Source organism: Lontra canadensis, unplaced genomic scaffold (genome assembly GCF_010015895.1).
Source record: "Lontra canadensis isolate GAN:19392208 unplaced genomic scaffold, GSC_riverotter_1.0 scaffold50, whole genome shotgun sequence".
Lineage (NCBI taxonomy): Eukaryota > Metazoa > Chordata > Mammalia > Carnivora > Mustelidae > Lontra > Lontra canadensis.
This window is the reverse complement of record NW_022631044.1, coordinates 2,015,692-2,026,869: the sequence shown is the minus strand read 5'-3', so window position 1 is coordinate 2,026,869 and position 11,178 is coordinate 2,015,692.

Below are 11,178 nucleotides of genomic sequence, written 5' to 3'. Positions count from 1 at the left end.
ATTATAATTCTCAAGGACATCAGATTGATGGGATTCAACTATCAAAATTGCTTATCTGTATCTCACTTTACCTATATCAAAAAAACAATCCTGAGACCACAGCCAACCATGTGATCAGTAAAAACAGTTTAAAATACTTTTTCAGCTTTGCTTTTGTTTTTGTCCTTAGGGTATATCCTAGTAAGGATATATATATTTATCCTAGTAAGGATATATATCCTAGTGAGGATATATATTTAAACTTTTAAGTCACTTGAAATAGTTCTTTAGTAGTTCCACTACCTTGTAGATTACCTTTGAGGTTCATTTGTTTAATTTTATCTTTGATTTTTAGGGGTTACATTTTAAAATTTATGTTACAAAAAGCATTGCACATGGTTCTAAAGTCACACTAGTAAAAACATGGTATATTCAAAGAAGTGTAGCTCCTTTCTTACTCCATCCTATCACTTCCCTCCCTAATGTAAGTAACTGTTCATTGTTAGTTTTGTAATACATTTTTTATATATGTAAGCAGATTCATATCTGGAATAATCAGTTTTTAATACCTATGTCTTTATAATGATTGTTAATCTATAAGGAGAACCACTGACAATATGCTTTATTCTACTTTGACATCTATAAACCTTCATCGGCAAAACATTACAGGCTTATGAGATAGGTGCTGAACTTAAAAAAGTGTGTATGAATGTGTATATATGTATATAAACCATGTTCCTGTCCTCTCCAAGGGCTTACATGAGAACATGAGCATAAAAAGTTACTTGACAATTTTGACTATGCTAAGTGCTTACTGAATGATACAGGTATCAAGAGTTAACATATGGAGAAGTAAAATGAAAAAGGAGGAGGATTAAAGACTAAGATGGGATTACACTGTTGTAAGTTTTTACATTATTTCTAAAGTGGTGTGATACTAACTCAAGATAGACTAATTAGTAAGGATCTCTACCACTTGAAAAATGCAAATAGATTACTAAGAATTAGTCTAACCCAAAAAAAGACAGGAAAGGGAGAATAAAGGATTGTAGAGACATAGAAAACTTAGAGAAAGATGGTAGACTTGTGCCCAACCATATCAGTAATTTTGTTAAATGTCAATAGACTGCACATTCTAATTAAATTTTCATGTTGGATACTTTTTTTAAATTTTATTTTTGTAGTGTTCCAAATTTCACTGTTTACGCACCACACCCAGTGCTCCATGCAGTACGTGCCCTCAATACCCACCACCAGGCTCACCCATTCCCCCAACCCCCTCCCCTCTAAAACCTTCAGTTTGGGGGCGCCTGGGTGGCTCAGTGGGTTAAAGCCTCTGCCTTTGGCTCAGGTCATGATCCCAGGGTCCTGGGATCGAGCCTCACATCAGGCTGTCTGCTCAGCAGGGAGCCTGTTTCCTCCTCTCTCTCTGCCTGCTTCTCTGCCCACTTGTGAACTCTGTCAAATAAATAAAATCTTTAAAAAAATAAAAAATAGAAAAAAAACCCCTCAGTTTGTTTCTCAGAGTCCATAGTCTTTCATGGTTTGTCTCCCCCTCCGATTTACTCCAGTTCACTTTTCCTTTCCTTCTCCTAATGTCCTCCATGTCATTCCTTATGCTCCACAAGTAAGTGAAATTGACTTTCTCTGCTTGACTTATTTCACTCAGCATAATCTCCAGTCCCGTCCATGTTGATACAAAAGTTGGGTATTCATCCTCTCTGATGGCTGTGTAATATTCCATTGTGTATATGGACCACATCTTCTTTATCCATTCGTCTGTTGAAGGGCATCTTGGCTCTTTCCACAGTTTGGCGACTGTGGCCATTGCTGCTATGAACATTGGGGTACAGATGAGCCAAAGGCAGATGCTTAACTGATTGAGCCACCTAGGCGCCCCACCTCAGTGTTTTTAAGTCAGTTTCACCAGGTTTTTTCTTGAATTCATACAGCTCTGGATGTTGACTTAGGGAGTTTGAACTGTATTCCATTGTCAGAAAATTTGCAAAAGTTTTTGAGATGAAATCCCCTGTTTAGTAAAGTCACTGTTCCAGATGTTGCCATCCACTTCAGTGCTGATGGAATAGAACAGTTTAATTTACAGTTTTTGTATAATGCAATACTGCTTTTCTTACTCATTTGTGGCCAATGTCCAGTAGTCTGCCCTTGCTAATCTTCCCAGCCATGCTCCAAACATTGTCGCAGAGAATGCCTCTGTTGTGCCCCAGGGACAGCACTAATCTGCTTCCTCTGCACTCCCATCTGATTCCTCAGGACCTCCACGCTGACTAGGGTTTCCACATTTGTAGTCTATTTTGTTGCAGCTTTCTCAGCAGTAGAACCTTGGTGCTGGGGGGAACTTCAGAGGTTACCAAGGCCAGTCCTTAAATGCTTGAAGATTCTCCAGGACTTCCCACCACTGGCTGTCCACTGAAGGAGTAGTTTCAGGTCTTGGGGGTTTCTTCTGTAGCCAGTTGCATTTTTAGATAATTTTAGTTATAGTTCTATCCCTAAAATTCAGATCTTAAAAACTTAGAGGTAATCCAAGAGAAAAGTTAGCTCAGGGTCCTTCCGTTAGAAACTGTCAGATATTTTGTTCGCCCCACCAGATTCATTTTCCACCCTTTGCCATCCTGCTCTCTGCCCCAGGAGGTTAACCCATGTGGACCCCATCCTCCTCACTTCTCACCGGATTTGAACAAATGAGCCAGAGCAGGAGATGTAAGAGAGGAAGTGAGGTCAAGGTATTTCTCCTGGTTTCCTGCAGAATCGCCCTCATTCTGGCTTTGATCCTCAACCAAAGATCAGTGTTTCTGTCAAGGTTGCATTCTTTAAAGGACTCCTTCTGGCTTCCAGTAACTAATAACTACTGTTTCTTGTCCTTGTGTGCTGAAACTGCTGGTTGTGGTTCTCCTATAGCCTGCCCACACCTTTATAAATAGTACCCCCTCCCTTTTTCCTTTTTAAATAGTCCTTTATTAAAATTAAGTGTTCCTCAACTTACCTGTCAGTGTGCCATCTATTTCTTATTGGGGCTCAGACTGTTAAAATAATTGGTACTGTGAGTGTCTTTAGGAAATTGACCTTTGGAACTGGGCTAACACTGATTACAAAAAAGGGAGGGGCTGGCTATATTAATATCCGATAAATTAGACTTCAAAGCAAAGTGTATTACTAGAGACAGTGAGGGACAATACATGATGATAAAAGGATCAGTCCACCAAGAAGATAAAGCAATCTTAAAGGTGTACGGATCAAACCACAAAGATTCAAAATACATGAAGCAAAAACTGATAGAGCTAAGAGGAGAAATAGACAAATCCAGTTATAGTTGGGGACTTCAACTCCCCACACTCACCAACTGATCGATAGAGCTGCTAGAGAAAATCAGCAAGGATACAGAAGAACTGAACAACATGATGAAATCTACGATCAGACTGATATTTATAGAACATCAAACAATAGAATATACATTCTTTTCAAGTACACATGGAACATACATGAATATAGACCATAATCTGGGCTATGAAACAAATATTGACACATTTAAAAGAATTGCAGTCATACATGGGGTGCCTGGGTGGCTCAGTGGGTTAAGCGTCTGCCTTCAGCTCAGGTCATGATCTCAGGGTCCTGGGATCAAGCCCCGCCTCTCTGCTTGGTGGGGAGCCTGCTTCCCCCTCTCTCTCTCTGCCTACTTGTGATCTCTGTCTGTCAGATAAGTAAATAAATACATCTTAAAAAAAGAAAAAAAAAGAATTGCAGTCATACAGAACATATTTTCTGACCATAATGAAATCAAGCTGGAAATCAACAGAATGACAATAGGAAAATCACCAAACGTTTGGAAAGTAAACAGCATACTTAACAAATAATCCATGAGTAAAAGAAGTCTCAAAATATGTATAGAAATGAATGGAAATGGAAACATTAAAATCTTTGAGATACAGCTAATGAAGTACTGAGGAAAATTATAGCACTGGGTACTTACATTATAAAGAAATATCAAAATAAGTTCATAGCTCAAGAAACAAGAAAGAACAAAATAAGCCCAAAGCAATCAGAAGGAAATGTTAGCAGAAACCAATGAAATTGAAAAGAGGAAGAAGAGGGGAAAATTACACATAATGAATCCCTCAGAAACAAAATATTGATAAACCTCTAGCAAGATTAACAGAAGACACAAATTACTAATATCAGGAATGAAACAATACCACCACAGATCCTGCTGCTATCAAAAGAATATTAAAAGAATACCATGAACAACTATAGTCAAAAATTTGACCAAAAAATGGACAAATTTCTTGAAAATCACAAATTATTAAAATTAAGCCAAGATGAAGTAAAGAACCTGAATAATCCTAAAATGGAATTTGTAACAAAACAGTCTCTTCCAGAAAATAAAAGAATACTTCCCAACTCATTTTATGAATGATTTATTCCAGATATTCAAGGCTGATTCAATACTGGAAATTTAATCAGTGTAATCCACCATATCATCAGGCTAAAGAAGGAAAAAACTGATAAATCAATTGATTCAACACCTAATGGTAAAAACTTTCAGTACACTAAAAATAGAAGGAACTTCATCAATCTCATAAAGAGGATTTACAAAAAAAAAAAAAATATATATATATATATACATGGCATCATACTTAATGTTGAAAGACCAAATGCTTTCCCTCTGAGATTGGGAACAATGAAAGAATGTCCATTCTCACTGCTGCTGTTCAGCATAGTACTTACTATATGTTCAAGCACCCCAGAGGAAAAGAAGCGTACAGATTGTAAAGTAGAAATAAAACTTACTTAGGACATGATTGTCTACATAGAAAACTCCAAGGAATCTATAATAAAACTTCTAGAACTAACAAATTGAGTTCAGTAAGATACAAGAGCAACATAAAAGTTCATTGTACTTTCTATATACTGACAACAAACAAGCAAAACCCCAAAATTTAAATAATTCAATACCATTTACAGTTGCTCCAAAGAATATCAGGTATAAATGTACCAATACATGGATGGGATTTAGGTAATGAAAATTATAAAATATTAATGAAAGAAATTAAGGGAAACCTAAATAAGTGGAGAGATGTATTACCTTCAATAGATTGAAAAATTCAACATTGATAAAGATGTTAATTCTCCACTAAATTGTTTTATAGGTTTTATGCAATCCTATCAAAATTTCAGCAGTATTTTTGTAGACCTAGACAAACTTATTCTAAAGTTTATGTGGGAAAGGAAAAGCCCCAGAATAGCCAAACAACTTTGAAAAAAAAGAATAAAGTCAGAGGAGTCAGTTTCCAATGTTAGGGCTTACTATATAGGTATAGTAATCAAGAAAATGTGATATTAGCAGGAGGAAAAACACATAGATGAATGGAACAAACCTGGAAATAGGTCCATGCAAATATACACAATTAGGGGTGCCTGGGTGGCTCAGGCATCTGCCTTTGGCTTGGGTCGTGATCCTGGGGTCCTGGAATCGAGCCCCGCGTCGGGCTCCTTGCTCTACCCGAAGCCTGCTTCTCCCTCTCTCACTCCCCCTGCTTGTGTTCCCTCTCTCACTGTGTCTCTCTGACAGATAAATAAATCTTAAAATTATATATATATATTAATGTATATACATATATGTATACATAAATGTATATATGTACATATATGTATATATATATGTACATATACCCAATTAATTATTTACAAAGAAGCAAAGGCAATTCAATAGAAGAGGAGTAACCTTTTCAGTAAATGGTGCTGGAGAGTACACTCAGCAGAACATTCATCAGAAAAAAATGAACCTCAAACTAAACTTCACATATTAAAAACTCAAAAGGGATCATGGATTTAAATGTAAAACTTACCTAAAACATAAAATTATAAAACTTTTAGAAAAGAGCATAAGGGACAATCAAAAATCTAGCACTTGGTGAAGGTTCTTGGACTTGATACCCAAAGCACAATCCATTAGAGGAAAAAAATGGGTAAATTGCATTTCATCAAAGTGAAAACTTATTCTGCAAAAGACCTAGTTAAAAGGATGGAAAGACAAATTATAGACTAGCGGAAAATATTTACAAATCTCCTACCCAAAAAGGACTTTATACCTAGAATGTATAAAGAAGTCTTAAAAACTTTTTTAAAAATCCAGTTAGAAAGTCAGCAGAAAACATAAGACATTTCACCTAAGAGAATATACAGATCACAAACACGTGAAAAGATGTTTAACATCATTAGCTGTTGGAGAAATGCAAGTTAAAGTCAAAATGAGACATCATTATACAACTATCAGAATGGCTAAAGTGAAAAATAGGGATAATTCCAAATGCTGGCAAGTGTTCAGAGAAACCAAGTTACTCATATTTGCTGATGGGAATGTAAAATGGCACGACCATTTTGGGGATCCGGTTGACAAATTTTCAAAAGTAAAAATGGATTTACCATAGGACCCAACACTTGCACTCAGGCATTTATCCCAGAGAAATGAAGACTGACTTTTACACAAGAATTGTACATGAATATTCATAGCAGCTTTGTTTATAATAGTCCCAAACTGGGAACTACCCAAATATCCTTCAATGGGTGAATGATTAAACAAACGGTGGTACATAAATACTACAAAAATACTATTCAGCAATAAAAAACCAACTACTAATACACACAATAACTTAGATGAACCTTGAAGAAATTATGCTAAGTGAAAAAAGCCTATAAAAAGATATGCAAGCCGGGGCGCCTGGGTGGCTCAGTAGGTTAAGCTTCTGCCTTCAGCTCAGGTCATGATCCCAGGGTCCTGGGATCAAGCCCTGCATCGGGGTCTCTGCTCAGCACGGAGCCTGCTTCCCCCTCTCTCTGCCTACTTCTCTGCCTGCTCTCTCTCTCTCTTTCTCTCTCTCTCTGTCAAATAAATAAATAAAATCTTAAAAAAAAAGATATGCATGCCACATGATTCCATTTGTGTAACATTCATGAAATAACAGGGAGGACGGATTAGTTATTGACAGGGATTGAGAATGAGAGAGAGCATGGGTGTAGGTATAAAGAGGTTAGCAGGAAGGAGTCTTGCGATAGCATGGTTGAGTAGCTTGATCATCGTGGTGGTTATGCCAGGCTACACAACAAGATTGCATAGTGTGCATACATACATAAATGAAGGCACATATAACTGGTGAAACTTTAAAAGCTTTATGGGGTATACCGATGCCATTTGTTCATTTGAGTGTAGTTCTATAGTTAGTTAACATGGGGGAATTAAGGGAAGGATGCACAGGACTTTCTAGTACATTTCTTTGCAACTTCCAGTGGACCTAGAACTATTCCAAAATCAGTATTAAAAATTAGACTCCGGGGTTGCATTGATCATATATTCAAGGAGTATATGGGTAAGCTTTCTGCCAGAGGTGAATAGGACACAAGGGTCTATGGTGCGCAGTATCATCCTAGTTATTCAAGTATTACCAGTGATACCAAGGAGCAAAGTGCAGGTGGAGGGCAGGCATTGGATGACCAAGTATGCGGCAATGAAGTGACAACTGTAGTGATTTATAAAGACTCTAGAGCCATTTGGTTCTTATGGCCCAATAAGGAAATTTAGGGGAAAAGACAAAGTTATGAACAGACAATTAAAACTGGCTCAGAGAACCAGAAAACCTCCAAGACAACTATGAAGGAATTCCCCATCTGGTGTTACAGGGCACATGTAAGTGAGGAGCCCCTGATAGGACACATTTCCCTTGGGAAGCCGCTAACCGCTTAGTAGCTGATTGGCTATATTCAACCCCTCCCATCGTGGAGGGTATAGTGTTTTGTCCTCATTAGGAATGTACCCATTTCAGGTATGGGTTTGCCTTCCCTAAACTTGGGGCTTCTAATAGTACCACCATTTGTGGACTTAGTGATGGGCCTTATCATGGAAGAACACCCAACATCACTTTGACGGGGAGACACACTTTTTGGTAAATGAACTTGTGGGCCATGGGCTCAAGCCCGTAGACTTCACAAATTTTCCCATGTGTTCCATCACCCAGAAGCAGCTGGCTTGATAGTTAGAATGACCTGAAGACTAGTTATGGCACAAATTGGAGACCAGATCTTGGGAAGTGTGAGTTGTCCCATAGATGGTTTGTATGCCTTAGAGGCCTATATGTGGACCCATCTAACCACTGGTTGGAATGTATGGGTTTGGGAACCAAGGAGTAGAAGTCAGAGCGCTCCCCCTCACTATTACACCTATTACCCCACTTGAAAGAGTTCTACCTCCCAACAGAATCCAGGATTGTTAGTTCTTTGTGACCTTGGCCTCAATCTTTTTGGAAGTACAAGTATCCAAGAGAAGAATGCATACACCAGACATAAGGGCATGACTCTAATGAACTGCAAGCTGAGACTGCCCTTTCACCTTTTGGGGTTATTCATGCCACTGAACCACAGGAAGGGAAAGGGTTTGTTGTACCCGATAGGATGACTGATCTTGTTTACCAGGAGGAAATTCAGTTGCTGCTACACTGTAGGAACAAGAATGACTATGTTTGGAACCTAGCAGATTCATGGGAGTGCTCTTTCTGACTCTTTGGCCCAATAGTTCCGGTCAAAGGACAGCTGTGCCAATCTGATAATGACAAGACCAGAAAGGTCTAAATCTGGCCATGCTTCGTGCTGGCAGAGGTTAAGAGGAAAATGGAATGAGTAGTGGAAACATTCAACTGTGATTATCAACATAGGCCTTGTTACCAGATACAAAGAGACTAGCAACCATGTTATATCATTCTTTTTTTCCAAGTCTTTCCCCCATCATTATATATATTAGGTGTAACAAACTAAGAATGCTCTGACAAGCACCCAATTCTAAAACCACTAAGAGGCTTGAGTATGAGTGAGGACCGACCTCAGAGCCTAGGCATGATCAGGACGACCTTGGAGGGAAAAGTGTTCTCAAATGTTAGAGTTGTCAGTAGGATCTGATTTCCGGACCAGATTGGGCAAGAGAAAAGCAGCTACGTAGTACTGTGACTGGGTAGGAAACACCACAGCATGCTTTGTTCTGTTGTTCTCAGCAGGACCTTTGGCTCAGTCCTATTTTTCTCAAGCCAAATATGTGAAGAACCTCAAGAGACCATCCTCAGCTGATTCCATAAAAAGGAAGCTCTTGGTAAGGGTGAGGATTTAACAGGGTCAAGGAATTAAGTGGGTGCTCTGGCTTTGCGAGAGCCTGTTGTAGAAAGGCCGAGCCCTGCAGAAACGACAGGGTTTGGGCCTTGAAAACGGGTCATCACCCTGGCCAGCCTCCATCCCCAAGCATACCTTCTACACCTGCTTCTCCAACCAGTTCTTTCTTGCTGGTCAGGTTAGGGTTCCACGTAGCAGGTCCCTTCTTTCTCAGCTCATCTTCTGAGAGATGGAATTGTCCCTAAGATAAGTCAAGACATTACCAGATGGGTATCTGGGAGTTAGTGTGACTTCCGCGTATGTTCAGAGAGTGGAAGTCTCTCCTTACCACCTCAGCGTGTCCTTGCACTAGAATCCTCATCTTCATTAACCATATTCTCCCCGTCTCCTTGAATCCTCACCTAGAGCTTTCTTGCATGAATGTTGGTGAGGATTTCCATGCAGGGACACATCTTCTTGATCTACAGGACTCTCTCTCGCCTTCTGGTACTTACGCTTCTTTGAACTAAGAGTACCTTACACACGCCTTTGTTGGGTTTATATAAGTACCTCTACTGTTAAAACCCCAAATGCTTCTGCTATGGTCTGAATGTTTGTGTCCCCCAAAATTCATATGTTGAAATCTTAACCCCTAAAGGTTAGGGAGTAGTAAGAGGGGCCTTTGGGAAGTACTGAAGTCATGAATTCATGAATGGGATTAGTGCCTAAAAAGAGGCCCCAGGGAGATGCCCAGCTCTCTGCCTCCAAGTGAAGATACAATGAGAAGTCTGCAACCTGGAAGAGAGTCCTCCCCTGACCATGCTAGCACCCTGATCTCTGCTTCCAACTTCCAGGGTTGTGAGAAATACGTTTCTGTTGTTTATAAGTCATCCAGTATATGGTATTTCATTACAGCAGCCCAAGTGGACAAAGAGAACATGCATTTTTATAGATGTCAGAGGCCGTAAATATTGTGGCTTTGTTTCTAAAGTTTTTTTTTCTTTTAAATTTAGTTTTTAAGTAATCTCTACACCCAATGTGGGACTCAAACTTACAACTCTGATATCAAGAGTCAAGTGCTCCATCGACTGAGCCAGCCAGGTGCTCCACTTTTCTAAAGTTTTAATCCTATGAAATACTAGTTACACATTCCAATAATAAATAGAGCTAACATTTATTGAATGTTCACTATGCACCAAGCACATATATTATATGCAAAACACTGTGTTAGAATTCTCCAGAGAAACAGAGCCAATTATATAAATATATATATAAATATATATATAAAGAGATTTTATATATTAATATATAAAGAGATTTATTATGAGAGATTGGCTCCTGTGATTATGGTGGCTGAGAAGTCCCATAATCTGATGTCTATAAGCTGGAAGCCCAGAAAAGCCAGTGGTGTAGTACGGGTACCAACCTAAAGGCCTGAGAACTAGGGGAGCCACCTAAGTCAAAGGTGGGAGAACCAGGAGGGCTGATGTCCGAGGACAGGACAAGATGGATGTCCCAGCTCAAGTAGAGAACAAATTTGCCCTTCCTTTGCCTTTCTTCTCTTCAGTCTATTCAGGCCCTCAATAGATTGGATGATTTTTGTCCCCCCACATTGGTGGGGATGATCTTTTCTCAATTTACTGATTCAAACTCTAATCTCTTATGGAAACAGCCTCAACAGACACAGAAATAATGTTTTGCCAGCTCTCCAGGCATCCCTCAGCCCAGTCAAGCTGACATAAAATTAACCATCACAAGCACTTATGCTATGAGGCAGGACAGTCTTAGAGTTCCCATGTTCTAGATAAGGAAACCAAGGCTCAGGCAAGTTAAATACTTGCCTAAGACCATCAGTGAGTGAGGAGAGCTCATATTTGAACCCAGGCAGTCTGACTCCAGTGTCATCCCTTGACACATGCTGCCATTCTTCTCTTTATAGTTCTTAGCTGAATATTGTCTCCCTCACCTCCCTCCTCTTCCCAGTGTTCATTTTTTCCACTTAAAGCCAATCGCCAAACATAGTCTTCTCAGTGCTTGTGAAACATACTCCAT